This window comes from Molothrus aeneus, chromosome 7, assembly GCF_037042795.1.
Source record: "Molothrus aeneus isolate 106 chromosome 7, BPBGC_Maene_1.0, whole genome shotgun sequence".
Classification (NCBI taxonomy): Eukaryota; Metazoa; Chordata; class Aves; order Passeriformes; family Icteridae; genus Molothrus; species Molothrus aeneus.
This window is the reverse complement of record NC_089652.1, coordinates 10,666,641-10,683,721: the sequence shown is the minus strand read 5'-3', so window position 1 is coordinate 10,683,721 and position 17,081 is coordinate 10,666,641. Positions and strand designations below refer to the sequence as shown.

The 17,081-nt window shown below is 40.4% G+C and overlaps 1 protein-coding gene across 1 annotated transcript in view; it reads left to right on the top strand.

Moving 5' to 3' along the window:
- Window positions 1-1,197: 1,197 nt before the first annotated feature.
- Window positions 1,198-17,081, top strand: part of HECW2 (HECT, C2 and WW domain containing E3 ubiquitin protein ligase 2) — a 146,801-nt gene continuing 130,917 nt past the window's right edge. Inside the window, exon 1 of the mRNA XM_066553179.1 lies at window positions 1,198-1,255. The gene's annotated coding sequence lies outside the window, so the exon portion shown is untranslated. The remainder of the gene's footprint in view (window positions 1,256-17,081) is intronic.

The following is a 17,081-nucleotide window of genomic DNA, read 5'->3' as shown; positions in this document are numbered from 1 at the left end:
GGCTTTGAGAATGCACTGTATTTACTTTTTTTTTTGACATGCATTAGTTTAATATAGTTGCCATCTGTTTATTCTGAAGAAACTGTGTCTACAGAAACCCATGTAGTTTCCAATATATATATATTATATATATTAGAAAACAGATGTGGAATACAAAGGAGCAATGACTGATGTGCTCCTTGCTTGTGGGACGATTTTATTTTAATATGATTTAGAAAACAAAGTATGATTATTATTATGAGATAACACCTCATAACCTTGATAGTGTAAGAGTAAGTCCATTTTTTCCTGCTACTGACATTACCGTGTTTTTGTTGGGCTGTGATTCTGCAGTGTTTCACATCTCTCTTCCTCTAGATTACTGTGTTTTGTGCATATTAACGTATTTTAAGTTTTTATTTCATTTGTGGGATTTTTTGTAAGCACATTTTCCTATGAAAACAATCCTGAATTCACTGCGATGGACAAAGCAGAAATGAAATTGCCGAAAAAGTAGGGAATGTAGAGCTGTCGGCACTCAAGTGCTTTGAAATAGACGGGTAATTGGCACGGAGGGGACGGTGAAGGCTGGCTCATACTCGCGGCTGATGACACCGATAGCCGGCAGTGCAGATAACTGAGTGTGACTTAAAAAAACCCCGGCGTTTCACAGCACCACCTCAGTGGCGCTTGCTCGTCGATAGCGGTAACAAAGTAGCAGCCGCAGGAGCCTTTCCCCAGCTCCGCACGGGGCTCGCTGCTCACCCGCCCGCCCCATTTGCTCGCTCCTGGGGGTGCGGATCGGGCTCTGGGCCGGGGTCCCCTGCAAGGCGCCGGGCGCTGCAGCCGCGGCCTGGGCGGCATCCCCGCATCCCCCTGCCTTGCGGGCGGCTTTGTTACCGGCTGCCCGCCCCCGGCGCCGCCCAGGCCCGCGGGGCTGCGGCCTCGGCCCCGGCCCCGGCCCCGGCCCGGCCGCCCCCACCCACGGCCGTGCCCGATCGCGGGGAAGATGCCGGAGTGGAGGCGGGGGCTGGCGGAGGGGCGGGGGGCGCGGCCCCGCCGCTGAGACGGCGCGGGGGCGGAGGGCGGCGCGGGCGCCCCTGCGCGGGAGGCGCTCGCCCCGCCGTGGGCGCGGAGGGGCCGCCGCCACCGGCGGGAGCCGCGTGCCGCAAGGACGGGGTGACTCCGGCCGCCGCCCGGCTCCGCAGCGGCAGCGGGAGCCGCCCTCGCCCGGAGCCCGCCGCGGGCGCGGAGCCGCAGTGCGCGCCTCGGCCAGGTGAGTGGGCGCCGGTGCCTGCGGGGGCCGCCCGCGGGGCCGGGGAGGCGGCGGGGCCGGCGCGGGGCTCTCCGCGGGCCGCGGCAGGTGCGGCATCCCCGGCGCGGCACCCCCGGGGCTCCGCTCCTCGCCCCAGCGCCCGCCGCGGCGGCCCCGTCATGCGGGAGGCTCGGGCGCCGCGCTGCCGCGGAGCCCCGCGGGGTTCCGCTCGGCTTCATTTAAATCGGTTTTGGCCATTAAATTATAACTGGTTTCCTGCCCGGGGAAGGCGTTCAGCACTTTGTGTTCAGCTGCGTTTATTTCCTCTGGGCTGTCCCCCTTCGCCGTTTAGTGTATTTATTTATTTATGTATCAGGCTGTTCTCCGGATTCTCTATAGCACTGTCCGTGGTGGGGAAGAAAGATCACCGCAGTTTTCAAGCGTGTTGTTTTCAAAACTGGGGGTCTTAATGTGTGTTTCTATTGCTGTATGTACGAAATACAGCACAATGACAGTGTGTGGGAAAAATAGGTTTATATTTGTGTCCTCGCTGTTCTGTGGATTGTTTGTTGATGTGGAGATCTTGTTCCTTTCTTAGTATGTTTTTGTTTTTTTCTCTTTAACCTTTTCAGTGCACATCACTACAAACCAGGGTATTTGAGAAAAATAAAATCCTCTTTTGGCCTGTATGATGCCAAAATAAAAGAGAGTGTGGTATATGTAGTCAGTAATAGAGTTACATAATTTATTATTGCTTATTTTGTTCCTGGATATATGTCAGGAACATGAAGAGAGTATTTATAACATTTTTTTTTCTCCTCCCTTTTCTGGGGTGCTGTGTGACAGTCTTTGCACTACACTACATTGTGCTAGAATATTTGCAAGAGATTCGGCCCTGAATCACTCCTGTACCTGAAATACCATCAGGGGCCTTACCTTGCTTCGCTTTGTTGATGTCCAGGGCTGCTTCCTGTATGTTCCAGAATTTCTTTTGTAGATTTTTTTTTCCTGCCCCAACACTTTTTTGTATTTTCTTACTTCTTTAAAAAAAAGTAAGTCAAACCTCTATAAATATTTCAGTAGTAGTTATTTACAGCGCTAAGGTACAGAAGGAAATCTGTGTCATGGATGAATTTAAAAAACCTTCTTCCTATATGCAGGTGAGCTGTTTGCTCACGTCTTTGACTTCTTTGGAAAAATGTCTTTATGAGATGATAATGTATGGTTGCAGCATCAGGCCATAAGGCATGATGTCATTATTAGCATATGAAAGGAACAATCCTAATGGTGCCTTTCAATCAACACTGCTGTTCAGGCTCTAGATTTCCAAAAATGTGATGGTTGCTTTCGTGTCAGCTGGAGCTACCACAGTGGATGTTAGATGTTAGTCTGCATGTGTGTATCTATCTTTCTGTCCTTACTTATACCACCTTAAAATGGGCTCTTAGATTCCATGGAGCTCATATGGTTGACTGGAAACCACTTTTAAACTTCTGCTTGGTAGTAGTTTAACTTGACAGGATTGTAGTTGAAAAGCCTCCCTTCTGTCCATCTGTCTTTATAAAAACAGCCTTCTGGTGATGCCAGAGCAAAGCCGTGCTTTGTTAGCACTATGGATTTAGTTTGGCTTGGAGCATTTGCCAGCCTCTGCAAGGACCCTCTGTCTTCCTTAAAGACCTGTTTGTTTTTGGAGTGAATTTAGCTAATGGTTATTTCTATTTGTTTTATGCTTCCAGTGTTTTTTCAAACCTGGTAGAATGCAGTGTTGCACCTTTAAGAAACTCTCTGATAGTACAGTGGCTGCCAGCCAGAAACAATATACTGTTTTGTTAGATTTCCTGAGAAGAAATTGAATGAATTTTGTGTTTTCCCCTTTATAAGATTAAGTAGTAATGCCTAATGGAAAAGAAATTAACTTTTTCCTTTATGTGCCAACATGCTTTAACCTGCAGCTAAAGCTTGAATATGCTGCAAAATAAGGGGGATTTCTATGTATGAGACTCAATCTGCAGATTAAATTCTTGAATAATTGTGTGTAATTCCTGTTTCTTTTTCTTTTTTTAAAATCTAACTCAGCATTTTGTTTGTTCATAAACTCAGTCAGACAGTGGCAGAATGCTTAGGATATTGCATTTACTCCATTGGCTAATGAAGCACCTGTTTGGGTAATGTTACTGAATGATTGAAAATGAGATGTAAATAATGTGCTTAAAATTTAGTAGCATGTTCAAAATCCTTTCTTTGAGACTGTATCCAAAATACTGGCCTTTCATAGCATGGGGTGCTCGGAGTGGCTGAGCCCGATTGTGTTTGATCCTGCTGTCATTATGTGTGGCATGGTCATAACCTTTGTCTTCACGTTGTCCCTTGCTGATCAGAGGGGGAGAGGCTGCAGTGTAGCTACCACCAGAAGGAAGTGTATTAATATCATTGCCAAAAGATGGAACAGAATTGACTGTTTAATGTAGAAGTGCTCTAACCTAATAGGAAAGGAGACATACTCTTGCAACCTTGGGAGCGTGTGTTGAGCACTTTGAAGCTACTTGGTGGTATGTGAGGTGTTTCTCTAATCATATCTTTTGGCATTTGAGAGTGACATGATCTACTATTTTGATATTTGAGTTTAGTATCTGAGCAAAGCTCCTTGTAATTGCCATTGAAATTGAGCTGGTTATACAGACAATGATGCAGGGCATCTGTGATGTGCCTCCACAGCAGCTTGTTTGTGGTTAGTTGGAATATCAGTGAGGAAAAGGCTGACAATTCCTATATCTCTGGCAATAGGATAGAAAATGGTGATACAGCTTTGTGTAGCATGGATGTGTGTTCCAAGGACATGTCTTTTTGGGAAATAGGATATGATGCTAAAATACTGTAGTACTTATAGAAGAGTTCAAGTAGCAGTTTTTGCTTTTATATTTTTACAGAAACATAGACATCAGTGCTTGAAATGTCTTTTCTTAGAATTGGTTGCCTACTTGAAGAAAGTAGCACAGCAGTTGCATGCTGTCTTTGGAGTAGTTGTGTTAAATGACTGCAGTTGGATTGTGAATTCTTGTTGGAAGTGCAAGCCCTGACTGTTGGCTGGAGATGGTCACTCACATTACACATGAATGTGTGTCAGTCATCCCTTCCAGCACCTAGGAATCCCATTACTTGGTTTGGTGATAAAGTTGGTGTTGGGTTTCCCAAGTTCTGCTGACAGGATGAACACATTTAGCTTTTGAGGCAAATGGGTAGTCACAGCCCTCATTTCACTCCGTGTTCCCTTGGAGAGCTGTTCCTTCTTCTCATGGTACCTAGTAGTGCTGGGGAGAAAATGACAAGTGACCCAGGCTAAGTCTGGTTTGGATATAGCCATTGGATTGTGCCACTCTTTTGAGTTTTGTTACATTTGCACAGTTTTGTGTTACAACTGTATTTTCTTATGATTGGGGAGGACTAGAATGCTGATAGCAGCTGCTTAATGAACAACAATACTTGTATTTCATAATTTGTTTCATAAATTTGTCATAAAGTAGGCAGTTTTGAAAAAATAAGCAATAATTATGTTTTAAAGAAAGAGAGATTTGAAAAAGGATCTTTTCTTTGAAGTGTACTTATCCATGTTTTTACATGGCACAGTTGTAGTTGTGTGTGCGAACAGTAATAATGGAAATGAATTTGAAATTGGAGCATGAGTCCATCATCATTTGGCCAAAAAACCCAACTGGTGCAGTCAAACCAAACCTAATAGCTCAAATGGTGCATTATTTGTACTTTAGAGCTAAGGAAATACCCAAAAGTGGATGATTGATGGGTCATCTGAATTGTTTCCTTTTGGAGGAGTCATTGTGACATAATTAATCGTTTGGGGCTTTGGTCATGGTGTTAGCACTGGAAATGAAAAGAATGCTGAAAATAAAGACTAGGCTGTTGAAATAAAATTAAAAATAACTATTGTCGAGCTGGTGTTTCTTGATGTTGCATCATGAGATCAGCAGACAAACTGGGGAGTTGTTCATACAGTGTTTTGGTTCAGATTTTTCAAAGTCTGTGCCTCCTTTCATCTGTGAAGCTGTATATACACACATATAATTTGATTTATGGACTTTCAGTCATAAAGACTTTAAAAGCATTGTCAATATCCCTATCTGCCTTGTATTGACCACCAGTGAAAGATATTAGGTAACAAAAATTAACATTTTGATGAGAAGCCCACCTAAATATTGCATGGAGGACAGTCAAATGTGTTTTAAGTGCTGTGGTGGCCAGGATCCATTGGCTAGGATCCACTTGAAAAATCAGATTAAAAGTTTTTGTGCTTGACAAATCCAATGTCATTAGTTTAAAAATTCCCTGAAGGCTAGTATTGTAATTAGATGATCCCAAAGCATACAGCAGTAAATTTCATTTTCTTCCAGGAATGACCAGCAGCATCTTTAAAAAAATAAAGCATTGACTGATCCTTGTCAGATAGAGCAGCCAGAGTAGAAAAGAAGAGTTTTCCAGGAATAAATGTGACAGCTGAAGCTGCAACACCTCATGGTGAGTGGAGTGGATCAGCCATAGCCTGGTGGGAAGCGGTGTGGTCTGTAAGGATCCTACTGAAAAAATGCTCAAAAGTGATAATTCACTAGGTGCCTCATATCAAGGGCATTAGATATTACATGCTGAGCAAAATAGTGTGAAAATAATTACAAAACCAGCAACTCCCTTTGGATCCTGATTGTCACAAAAGTCCATCTTTGAGTGATTTCTTAACCTCACTCTCACAAGAACATGTGAGCTTCATAGTGCTAGGCTACACAGCATTCCAGCTTCAGAAGTACTTGTTCAATGGTATGTTTTCTTTATTTAAGAGACTTTTTAAAAAGGCCCCTCTGCTTGGTTGATCTTATTATTATCCTGTATGATTATTGATGTGAGTCTGTTTTGAGCTAGTAATTTGATAGAAGAGATTTCTCCTGCTAAAAATAAGTAGTACAGATTGTAAATGTATCATCTCTAAAATGTAGCCATAACTACATAAACCCATATTTTATGTTTCTTGCTTCATTGCTCTAATAAAAATGTCTACGTTGTCTTCACCAACATAAATATTAGAGTCATGGAATTAATTTCCTAAATATTTATATTGTAAAGGAAAAAAGAAAAATGCAGCTGTTGTGCTCTCTGAGTCTTGCAGAACTTTGCCTGGGGAAGGTAAGGTAAGGCTGGGGCTGTACCTGCTGAACCTGAGTGCTGTCACAGGCACTGTGGCACTCTCCAGGTGTCAGAAGCTCCCTGGCCTGCCTCGGGCCAGTGCCAGCAGCCCTAACAGAGCACTGCTAAGGGAAAGCCATGGGCTAGGGACCCTCCCAAAATGGATTAGGGACAAGGCAGGCCTGTTCTGTGAGTCATGAGTGTTTAGCACGTGCTCTCTCCTGCATGGCTTCAGCATCTGGCCTGTTCTCTTACAGGTACAGGTGTGGCCATAGAGGTGCTGCTGCATGTGTCTGGATTACAAAAAGCTCCCATTTAGTGCTCTTTATCTAGAGAAAAACAAGAGGCCACTGTCACTCAGGAGAAAACAACACTTAAGGAAGTTTAGTGCATGTTGTTGTTTCATACCTGTGTGTCTGTATAAAAAAAATAAATAATATATACACACACATTGTTTCATATAACAGCCATCTTCATATGTTTTGAATAGTGCCATGTTGAGCAATGCCCAGACTTTCCCAAAATGCTGTTAGGATCTTGGGAAAGTGTGTGTACTCAAGATGTACCCAAAATGCTGTTAGGATCTTGGGAAAGTGTGTGTACTCAAGATGTACCCAAAATGCTGTTAGGATCTTGGGAAAGTGTGTGTACTCAAGATGTACCCAAAATGCTGTTAGGATCTTGGGAAAGTGTGTGTGCTGTTAGGATCTTTGTAAGTGTGTGTACTCAAGTGTCATAATTTGAGTAAATGTCACAGTTTTAAGTTGCCTTACATGGTGTTTGTCAAATGTTCTCCTGATAATCTCTGTGTGTGTAGATATGACATCACTTCTCTGTTTCATTTCCTAAAATGTGTTTAGACTTCCTTGTAATGACATAACTTTCAGCAAAATACAACTTTGACCTAGCTCAACTTTATAAACAAGTCTTATTAACTTGAGTGTGTGCTATGAACTCACTCTGAGCTTTGGTAATATGTTTTATGTTGGGCTATTAAGTTGACAGGCTGATATTTTTCGTTATGAAGCTATAGGTTAGTGTAGAGAGCTAGCTGTATATTAAACAAAGACTTTGTTATCTGAAATATGGATTGATTAGCCACATGTGAAATGTTGTGTGTTGACTTAGTGTCTTAGCTGGTTTTGTGTCATTTGGAAAAGAAAAAGCTGGATTGAAGAAGCAAAGGATTTCGCTTTCTACAGGATATGCTTCATGACTTGTGGCTGTAAGTCAGCTGCAATTATTTTGATCTTAATTTGCAACCCTAAGATAAATTGATAAATGTTTACTCGTGTAAGTAACCCCATGAAAAATCAATATTGGAATCACTCCTTGTAGGTACAGAGCAGGTTGTGAAGCCTCTCCCTGCCACCGCAGTCTGGAGAGCAGCAGGGCCAGGACAATTAGAATCCAGGGAGTATCACAGCAGAGTCTGCTTGTGTGTCTTGCTGCTGCTGAGGATGCCTTGTCCTTTTGATCCTCCTCTATCCAAAATACATTTGGAATGTAAATCTCATTTGTTGCCTCTTGGGAAACCAGTAACAAAACCTTCTACTTTCAGACTGACGACCCAAGGCCAGTGTGGATTGTTGAAGGCTAGAAGTTGTCTTTTAAGGGAGGAGAAATTAAGGGATAAAAAATTAGTCTTCCCAACTGAGTTCCATGCTTAATGATTTTATAAGGGAAAGTAGTCTTGTATACAATAATATTGTTGTTGTTTTTCTTACTGTTTCAGACTTGCTGAGGTTTACTGAAAAAGGAGATACTTGTATGCCTGGTTCCAACTAATCTAGATGGATATAATGCTTAATTGAGCTACTGTGATTTACACTTCTTAGATGATGCCAAGTACAGCTTAAATTGTTAAATGGATTAACAGGACGTAATCTGCTTTGACTGATGTATCTGATCAGTTTTCCCTCACTCTGTGTAATGTACTAAGCAACTACTTGAAAAACTTGGTAAAATGTAGTTTGCTGCAGAAAACCAGCAGAAGTATTGCACAGTACATTCACATTTCCTGTATATGGGGAGAAGGTTTTTTCCTATGAATATTCTACATTCTAACTCATTGGGTATCTATGTTACTTCCTCTGCTCTCTGATCTTTGTAAAATGTTAGATAGATTTGAGTGAAGACATTTTATGTCACTAAAATGTAAATAGATGTAATAAGATTTTTGTAGGTCTTTACTTAAAAGTTCAGCTCTTTTTGTCGTTACTCACCTGAAATTAAAAACAGTCTATGTGTATGATCTCTTACTGCATGAATGTTCCAAGATGTAGTTGGTGCTCTAGCCATATTTTCATCTGCAAGTGGTATTTCACTTATCTATAGTTTGTAATAAGAAGCATGGCTAGAAATCTGAGGTGAATAGAATACAATCTATTTTATGTTCCGCAGGAACTGAATTTTAAATTCTCAACTGATTGAAGTTTTTATCCATTATTTGCACATGGAGAAGTCCCAAGGAATAAAGAGCTAGAAGTGTTTATAGCCCTGTTCCTCCTGGATTGCACAGGAAAAATTTTTGTATAGGTTTTACAGTGGAAAGATTGAGTTGGACTGTGAACTGTCCCATGGGTGTGTGGATCTGGCACAATGCAGTTAGCAAAGCCCAGGATTAATGCTCAAAGAACTGGGGATAAAATGCCCTTGGTTGTAAGGATTCAGCTATGGAACAGTCTGCCAGGTCAGATCATTGAAATCTGAACTGCTGCAAGTGCTTCCAGATTTTGAGTTTTGAGGAAGCCCTTTCATGACAAGTGAAGTCTCAATGTGAAAAGCTTCCTCTTGCTGCCCTTATCATAGAATGTTAAGGGGCTGGAATGGAATTTAAAGACCATCTAGTCCCAACCCCCAAATGTATCTCACTTTCAAAAAAGCATGTAGTAAAATAAACAGTGCTTTTGTTCCGTAAATGTGCCAGCCTCCATTAAACCTGTTTAGGAATCCACTATTGCTTTTGATTTACAAACACTGTAATATTGGTCTTGGGGGTGACATAAAATCCAAAGCCAGCATCCATCTTCCTGCTTGTTGAAACTTAGGATAGGAATGTGATGGATCCCCCCAAAATCAAGCTTCATAAGTATCATATCTTCCTTGAAATAATGTTCTAGAAAGAGTTATGCCTGGCTTCCCTCCAATTTTGAGTGATAGTTCAACCATTATGGAACTGATTATTTTAAATTTCAGCTTCCTTACTGTAAGAGTCCAAGTGATTTTATGTAATATTACATTGTGAGATTCTTTTCCTCCTAATTATCGTTGGTGTGTGTTTAAGGTGGTATTTTAATTGGAAAACCACAGAACTCTAATCAATTTAACCACAGAACAGAAACAATTAGTGGTTTAAGATTATGTGTTCTGAAATGTCATGTATCCATTATCTTTAAATTATTCTTTTGATTACTTTCTTTGAAGTTTTCCTATCTTATCATCTTATATGTCCCAAAGTACTATTTCTTCTGATTTCCTTCCTCTGCCACTCTCTCTCTCTGTTTTGTCTTCAGGCATCTCTGCAATTATCTTGTCATTCTCATCCCTCCTCAGACCTCCAGTAATTTTGGATTTCGGCAGTTCTCTGCATACTCATTCATACTCATGGCTTTTTTCATCCTTTTCTCGGCCTGTTTGGTTTAGTAAAGATGGGCGCCTGGTGAGTGGCGTTTTGATTACCCTTGCATAGGGTAATAGAAAAAAAGTTCATTAGAAAGAAATATTTGAGTTGGGGTCACGTCTGAGGACAGCCACGCTGGCCAGTCATGGGACTGTCAAAATGTGAACTAAAATGAGGGTTGTATTCACAAAGCAGGGGATGTGATTAGAATTTAGCTCCATCTCCCTTTGTCCTGGTCTGTAGCAGATGCCTTGGGTCACCTTTTTCATCAGCTGCTGAACTCTGCTGGTGCGATAACATTTTTTAAAGATACTGCATCTGAGAGACTGAAAGTCCTTGATGTCAGATGTTCTCCTGTTTGTCAGGAAAGGGTGGCACATGGGAGCTTTTGCTTTCACCTCCAGCAGCTTCTGTGCATTAGCAATGAGGAGGAACATTCACTTGAGATTTTTTACCTATCTTCCTTGAGGGAAGAGTGGGATGTTGCTTTCCAAAACAAGCAAATGGAGCAAGGACTGATCAGGATCTATCAGCAAACTCACTTGCTTCAGCTATGCTTATAGCTTTTTTTAGCAGTTGGAGTGAGTTTTACTGGTTTTTTTATAGAACTTAGCCATAAAAGATTAAGGTTAGTACCAGGACTTTTTTTAGTTTCTTCAGAAAATTAAAAATACAGTGGTATGCCCACACATAGAATACTAATTTTAGTTAAGTTTTTTTTAGCGAAATCATGAAATTGTTAGAGCCATTTCTGAGCTGAGAACACATTTGTAAATTTTTAAAAATGTTTTCTACATATGGTAATTTTAAGCATGGGTCTAGAATGGTCCACGATGCTTTATTAGGTTTTGATAAGTAATTTTATCAGAAGCCAGGAGTGTGAGTAATAAGCAAATGTAAGTGATTTATATGTACTTTAGGCAGACATAAGTGTTGCAGAAATAGAAGCACCCCTAATGTGAAGCAACTAAGGTACCTGAATAATGAAAATCTTTATTGGTTTCTTTTAGGACAATGATACTTTAATTGCATCTTCCCTTTGAACTCTTTGACACAAACCAATGTGTTTGAAATAATTCTTCTGGCACTTAAGATGTCCAGAAACCTTTTGTATTCCCTTTTGCTTTGTTATCTTTGAGTATGATGATTTGCATCAACGCTTAGAAACTCTGCACAGTCTAACTTCATTGTCATAACTGATCTCACTGAAATGTGTTTGTGTCTCAAATTCTGCGTTTTGATGCTTTTGGCTTTCCTATCTAATATTCTTGTTGGAATTAGCTGCTCACAGCAGAGAATTTAAAAAGCAGCTGTACAAAGATTCCCAGTCATTAACTTGTATCAGTGTTCTGTGTTCCTCTAGAGCGCCTGAGTTCATATGTTGCACTTGGCCTGTGGTTGTCTCATTTGAGGCACAGAATTATAGGCTGTGCTCTTGACTTGCTGTTGTACTTGATAGGAATTTAGCATTGGGTAATGCTTAAAGAGCAGCAGCAGAGTTGCAAAATAACATACCGGGTATATAATTCATACTAAGAAGATCAGTTAGTAAATTTAGAATAGAGTTTCTTTTGGGAGTCTGTGGAGGCAAACAGGCAGTTTCAAAGGAGATGAACCACTTCTGCAAAATCTCAGTTTTATCTTAGACACTTGGTATAGCCTGGTGCTTAACACTGGGTTGCTCTGCAGTTCTACTTGGTTGCCAATCAACAGCTTTGCACTGGGAGATAGAAAAGTAGAAGGAATAGAAAGAAGGGAATTTGGAAAAGGTAGTTTAACAAAATGGATCGGATCGCGAAGATTAAAGCGTATCGCACTTATCGAGCAGGGGAGCAATTTAAGCAAGATTAATTTGTTGCCAGCCTTAACAAATCCATACATTTTCATTTGTTTCCATTCAAAGCCTGGGATGTAAAATGACTTATTGCTTAACTACTTAGGAAATGAAAGCTGCAATTATTTTGATCAGTGGATGGAAGGTTTGTCAGCTTTTCAGGTTCAAAAGGACCTCTCAGATAAGTATTTTGAAACGCTAAGTCATAACAGTGAAGGCAATAGATGTAATATTTTATAATTATTGTGTTTCCAGTTGCATGACTGTTACCTTGTTCTTCTCTGTGCTGTTGTTGTGAGGATAATTAATTAGCCTAATGTTTTGAAAAATTCCAAGGAAAATGAGTAACAGCTCACATCTGTGATGTTTTTTCTTTTTGCATGCAGTAGCCCCTACTCTCCCTAGCGTTACAGGAATGTATTAAACTTTTCATAATGGCTATGTTCAAAGCCAGTCCTTATTACAAGAGTGAGAGAAAGGACTTGGGGGAAAAAAGAAGAGGCAGAATTTGACTGGAAATAGTGTAACTGTTGGTTCCCCAAAGTTACCTTTAAAAACAGACCCAAATTGTTTGCTGTTGTGGTGAGAACCTTTTATTCTGTCTATGCTTTGCTTTCAGTGGGGAGGTGAAATGACACTTGGCTTTGCAAATACTGTTTGATCTCAATGTGTCCATGCAGTAATTCTGTGTAAGGGAAGACTTCTAGAGGAAAGCTTTGGATAACTTAATCACATTTCAGCCTCCTGACAAGTTGCAGGTGGTGCTCTGGCTGCTCTTGCAGAGAACAGTGACTCATCATGACCTACAGCATGGTTAAGGTACAGGTTAACTCACATTGTGCTGAGTTCTAGATGAACTAAGACATACACTTGAGGTTTTTTTCCACAAAATTTTCTAATCAGTTAAATGCACTCAGTTGTGATTCAATAAATGTTGTTCTTTTTTGACCAAAATGCTGGGCTCATTAAAATGCTTCTGGATTCTTTAGGAGAGGTTTTTAAAATACTTTATATAATTTACTATAATTATTTTTATGAGGTGTTTCAGAATAAGGGAAATTGTGAGATAGAACTTGGGAGTGGGGGAAGAGGAAGAGAGGGACTGAGCAAAAAAATTAGTAGCTACTGTGCTTGAAAGGAAACATAAGTAGGGATAATTTTGCAATTTTGCATGTTTCTAAGGACTGTTCACTTTACAGTGCTTTTGTGAAATGCAAAAATTTGCTGTAGATGTGGGTGATTTTTTTTTGGTATTGCAAATTATCTTCTCTGAAAAACTCTTGCTTTGTTTATTCTTATAAACAATTGGTCACAGGATGCTTCTAGTAATTTGGTGGGAAATAAAGTTTGCATCACCGGCTATGACTGAATGAGACAAATTTGGACCTTAATACGTAATTAGTCTCCAAGGCATTTAGCCTTAGTAAGAGTATGGAAGAAGAATGTTGGAGTTCATCTAGAATGTGGTTGTAATGCATATTTTTATGTTGCTTCTGTAGTGTGCACAGTATAAACCATATCTGTTTTTGAAAAGTTCATTTCTTATTTTAACTTCTCAGAATTATCTGCTGCAGAGCTCAAGTTAAAGTGATATTGTTGGCTCCGAGTCAGGATGATTGTGGTTGTCTTTTTTTCAGGGAACACTTTAAGTACTATCAGACACATGTTTGTGTTTAATATATATAGCATTTATGTTAATAGTAGTTTTCAGAACAAGAAATTGTATGAGGGAATTTATGTAAGTTATAAAATATATTTCTGTTATAACTGATCTTTAGACATGTGAGAGGAACTGAAAAGCAAAAATTAAATTTCATGTCAGAGACTGAGATGGTATTGCAGGGCTAATTTTGCACTCTTTCAGACTTTCTTCCTCATTTTCATATGGACCTTACAGGCAAAGGCTTAGTACAGGACTGGAATTCTGCACAATATAATTTATTAGAAAGTGTGTTTATCATCCTTCAAAAGGTGGCTACTTCTGTGGTAGAAATGTGGGACTGAAAGTTTGGATGTTATGGCAAACTCAGCTCAGAAGGAAAGAAGGTACTGTCCTTGTCTTGAAAAAAGTTGCCAAAGAATTGTTGGCCAAAATGGAACGCTAAGCAATAAATCTGTGTTTTATAATGGAGTGTATTTAAGACCTGAACTGTTTTGAAGGTGAAATCCCAACTCATCGAGGCATATTTGTCAGTCCAGTTTGGCAGAATGCTGAACTGCCTACTTTATTTACATAGATGCTTAATCAGATGCCTGGGGGAGAGCTGCAGTTGCAGATGTTGAGAAGTTTAAGTCAGGCTCCTTCCTCTTTTGAAAATCAGCTCTATTTTTACAAAACAGAATCCCTAGATTATTTTATAATCTTATAATTATATTTAAAAGCAGGTTTTTGTGAAGGTTTTTTCCCCCTAGAGAAAAGGTTTTAAACAAACAAACAAACAAAAAAGACAGAATTTCCTTTTGAAATGGAAAAATATGAGTGTGGATGAAATGAATGCTTGAGCTTCCCATCTTTGAAATGACTTTTGAAAACAAGCAGGGAGAAGTTTAAGGGTGTTATTGCTCAGAATATTCTTCTGTTACTTTCTTGTTGATTGCTGTAGATGCCTGTGTATTAAAATGCTAATTTTTTTTCCAGGTTAGCCTTTATTTATGATGCGCAGTTTTGGACTGACTCATGGCTTGTGTGATAGGCCTTACGTGAAATGCAAGTGGATGTTCTTTTTTGTGACTTTTATAGTGCTTGGGGTTTAATGGGATTACTGGGGCTTTAGCCTGGGGTCCTGCAAGTCAGTAAGTCAGAGTCAGCTTGGTGCCAGGCAGGTACAATATTGACCACAGAGGCATTAGAGTGAGCACTTGTGTGCTTAGAAACAGCAGTAAAGTGTGGTCAATAATGCTCAGGGCCTGGCTCTTCTTAGGGGTGATATCCTCCAACAGTCTGTGTAGCAGAGAAAAGCAAAATAGTCCTTTATTCCACTCCCTGCTCCCTAGCCAAAACACGAGCTGAAATGCAAACCAAAGATTGAACAGTCTAACTGGATGAAATAATCTGTTCCTACACTAGATCTGAACATTGCCAGTCAAGTGGATCCCTGTTCATTTATATGTTTGTTTAGAGTGTTCTGCAGGTCATCTGGGAACTTTTGTCTACGAAACATGGTTTGGGTATTAAAAGGAACCACCTTCTCCCTGTGATTCACAAAAACAAGTGAAGAAACAAGTTTGTAGATCAAGAGATGGAGACTCCAGAAAGAAGTGCTGTTCACTTCACAACCTTTATGGAAGTTCTTCCAGAGAAAAACTGAAGCCTTCTCTTTATGAACACATCATGTGACAGGGATTCGCCCTCTGTCTTTCCCAGTAAACAGTTCCAAGGTTCAGCTGCAGTTACTGCTAGGAAATTGCAGAGTGTTTCAAGGTTGAATTGATGCAGCTTTTATTGTTAGCTGCTGGATCCTATTGCATTACTATCAGCAAGTTTGAAAATGTCTTGCTACCAGATCTGCTTCTCAGGGAGTAAGTGCTTATTTCTGGTAATCAAATGACCCATCAGTCTTCTCTTCATTTAGATGACATGGACAGGGCTCCCTGAGACTTCAAAAATGGAAAAAGTAGCTAGGAGAGGAAAATAAACGGCGTATAATCATTAGAAGCATAGGATGTGAAGCAAATAAGATTATATTTATGAAACATGTCCCACTGCAGAGACAGAAACATTGAGAAAATCAAGAAGACTTTCAGGTCCTTTCCCAAGCCCTTGAAGTCCTCCACGTGAAACGGTGCCTGGCGTGGGTGGTGGTGCTGCCAGTGTGGATCTTAGCCAAGCACTGCATTGCAATTTTCCATGATTGCCTTTGAAGCAAAAACCATAAAACAAGAAGGTGTTAATACAAACTTATAGCTTGGCTGAGACATTGGGAATGATGCTGCTTGGAATTAGTACTTAGGATATTAATCCACATGTTTTGTTAAGAAAAACAGAAGAATTGTACGGTGTATAAAAATGTTTAAATACTTTTTTCCATCCAACAGTACTGACTTCCCATATACATCTGTATCCAGTGTTGATTTAAGCTCTAATTTTGGGGCCACTTCTGTGCAAATTTCCATTACGTGCATTATGGATGCACAAAGTCTGCTTGCACAAAAAGAGCTGTAGTGTGTTGTAATCCTCTAAATTTAAGGATTTGTAAGGTAGCAGAGGAAGGACTAAGAATAGCTCTAGAAAAATAGTGATTGAAGGTTGCTACTACCAGAACCATTCATCCAGCCTGCAGCCCACTCTCTGTGTGCTCTGCAGCTGTGCCAGAAAATATGCTGTATGAACAATTTGGACAGTTGTGGCCTGTTCTGTTTTTTGGCACAGCTTCAGAGTGAATCAGGAGGTGTGCACATGCTTTCTGGCAAAATACCCTTTTCAGAAGTGCTGGGGGAAGGCATGTAACTCAGTAATTATGTCTGGAGAGACTTTGCTGCACACATGCCAGTTCAAGGGACAGAGAGGAAACCCAGGATTTGGTCTTCATGGGTACTGGAAGAATCTCCGGTGTCTTGCGTGGTCAGGAAGAGTGGGAGTACTGCATTCTCCTCCTGAGTACAGACCAAAACTTTGTCTAGCCTTGCTAGATGAGGTAATACTGAATCTCACCTCCCCAGGAATTTTGTATTTGATGGGTGCATTCTCCAGCCTGGATCGTGTAGAGAGGCAGAACAATTGAATTGAATTCTGTCCTCAGGACCCAGTTCTGTGGCAGTTGCTACATCCTTCAGGATCAGGACCTCCGAATGAACTTCGTACAGTTTTCAGGTGACATTTGTCTTTTCACCATATCTTAAAATTTACTGCATTCCTCTCGTCTTTCTGTCTACCAGCTTTCCTTTTGTGTCCTTCTAGCTTTTTCCAGTAATTACTAGCTCTGATCCCACTGCTGTAGCATTTTTTTTATTTGAAAAATATGCAACTTGGTTGATGATACCTGGAAGCAAGCCAGTAAAGGCTGAAGAATGAGTGGAAACAAAGTCTGCCCAAGTTTTCTCATTTGGAAATGAAATACCTGACTAGGATCTCATCAGTTGGAGTTTTTCTTTGTTTTTTCTTCGAATAGAAGCTGGATTTTGACTGTAACTGTAAGGTTATACTGGTGAGGATGTCCATATAACATAGGTCTCTCCAATACCTGTTTTTCCTTGGCCTGTGGAGTTAA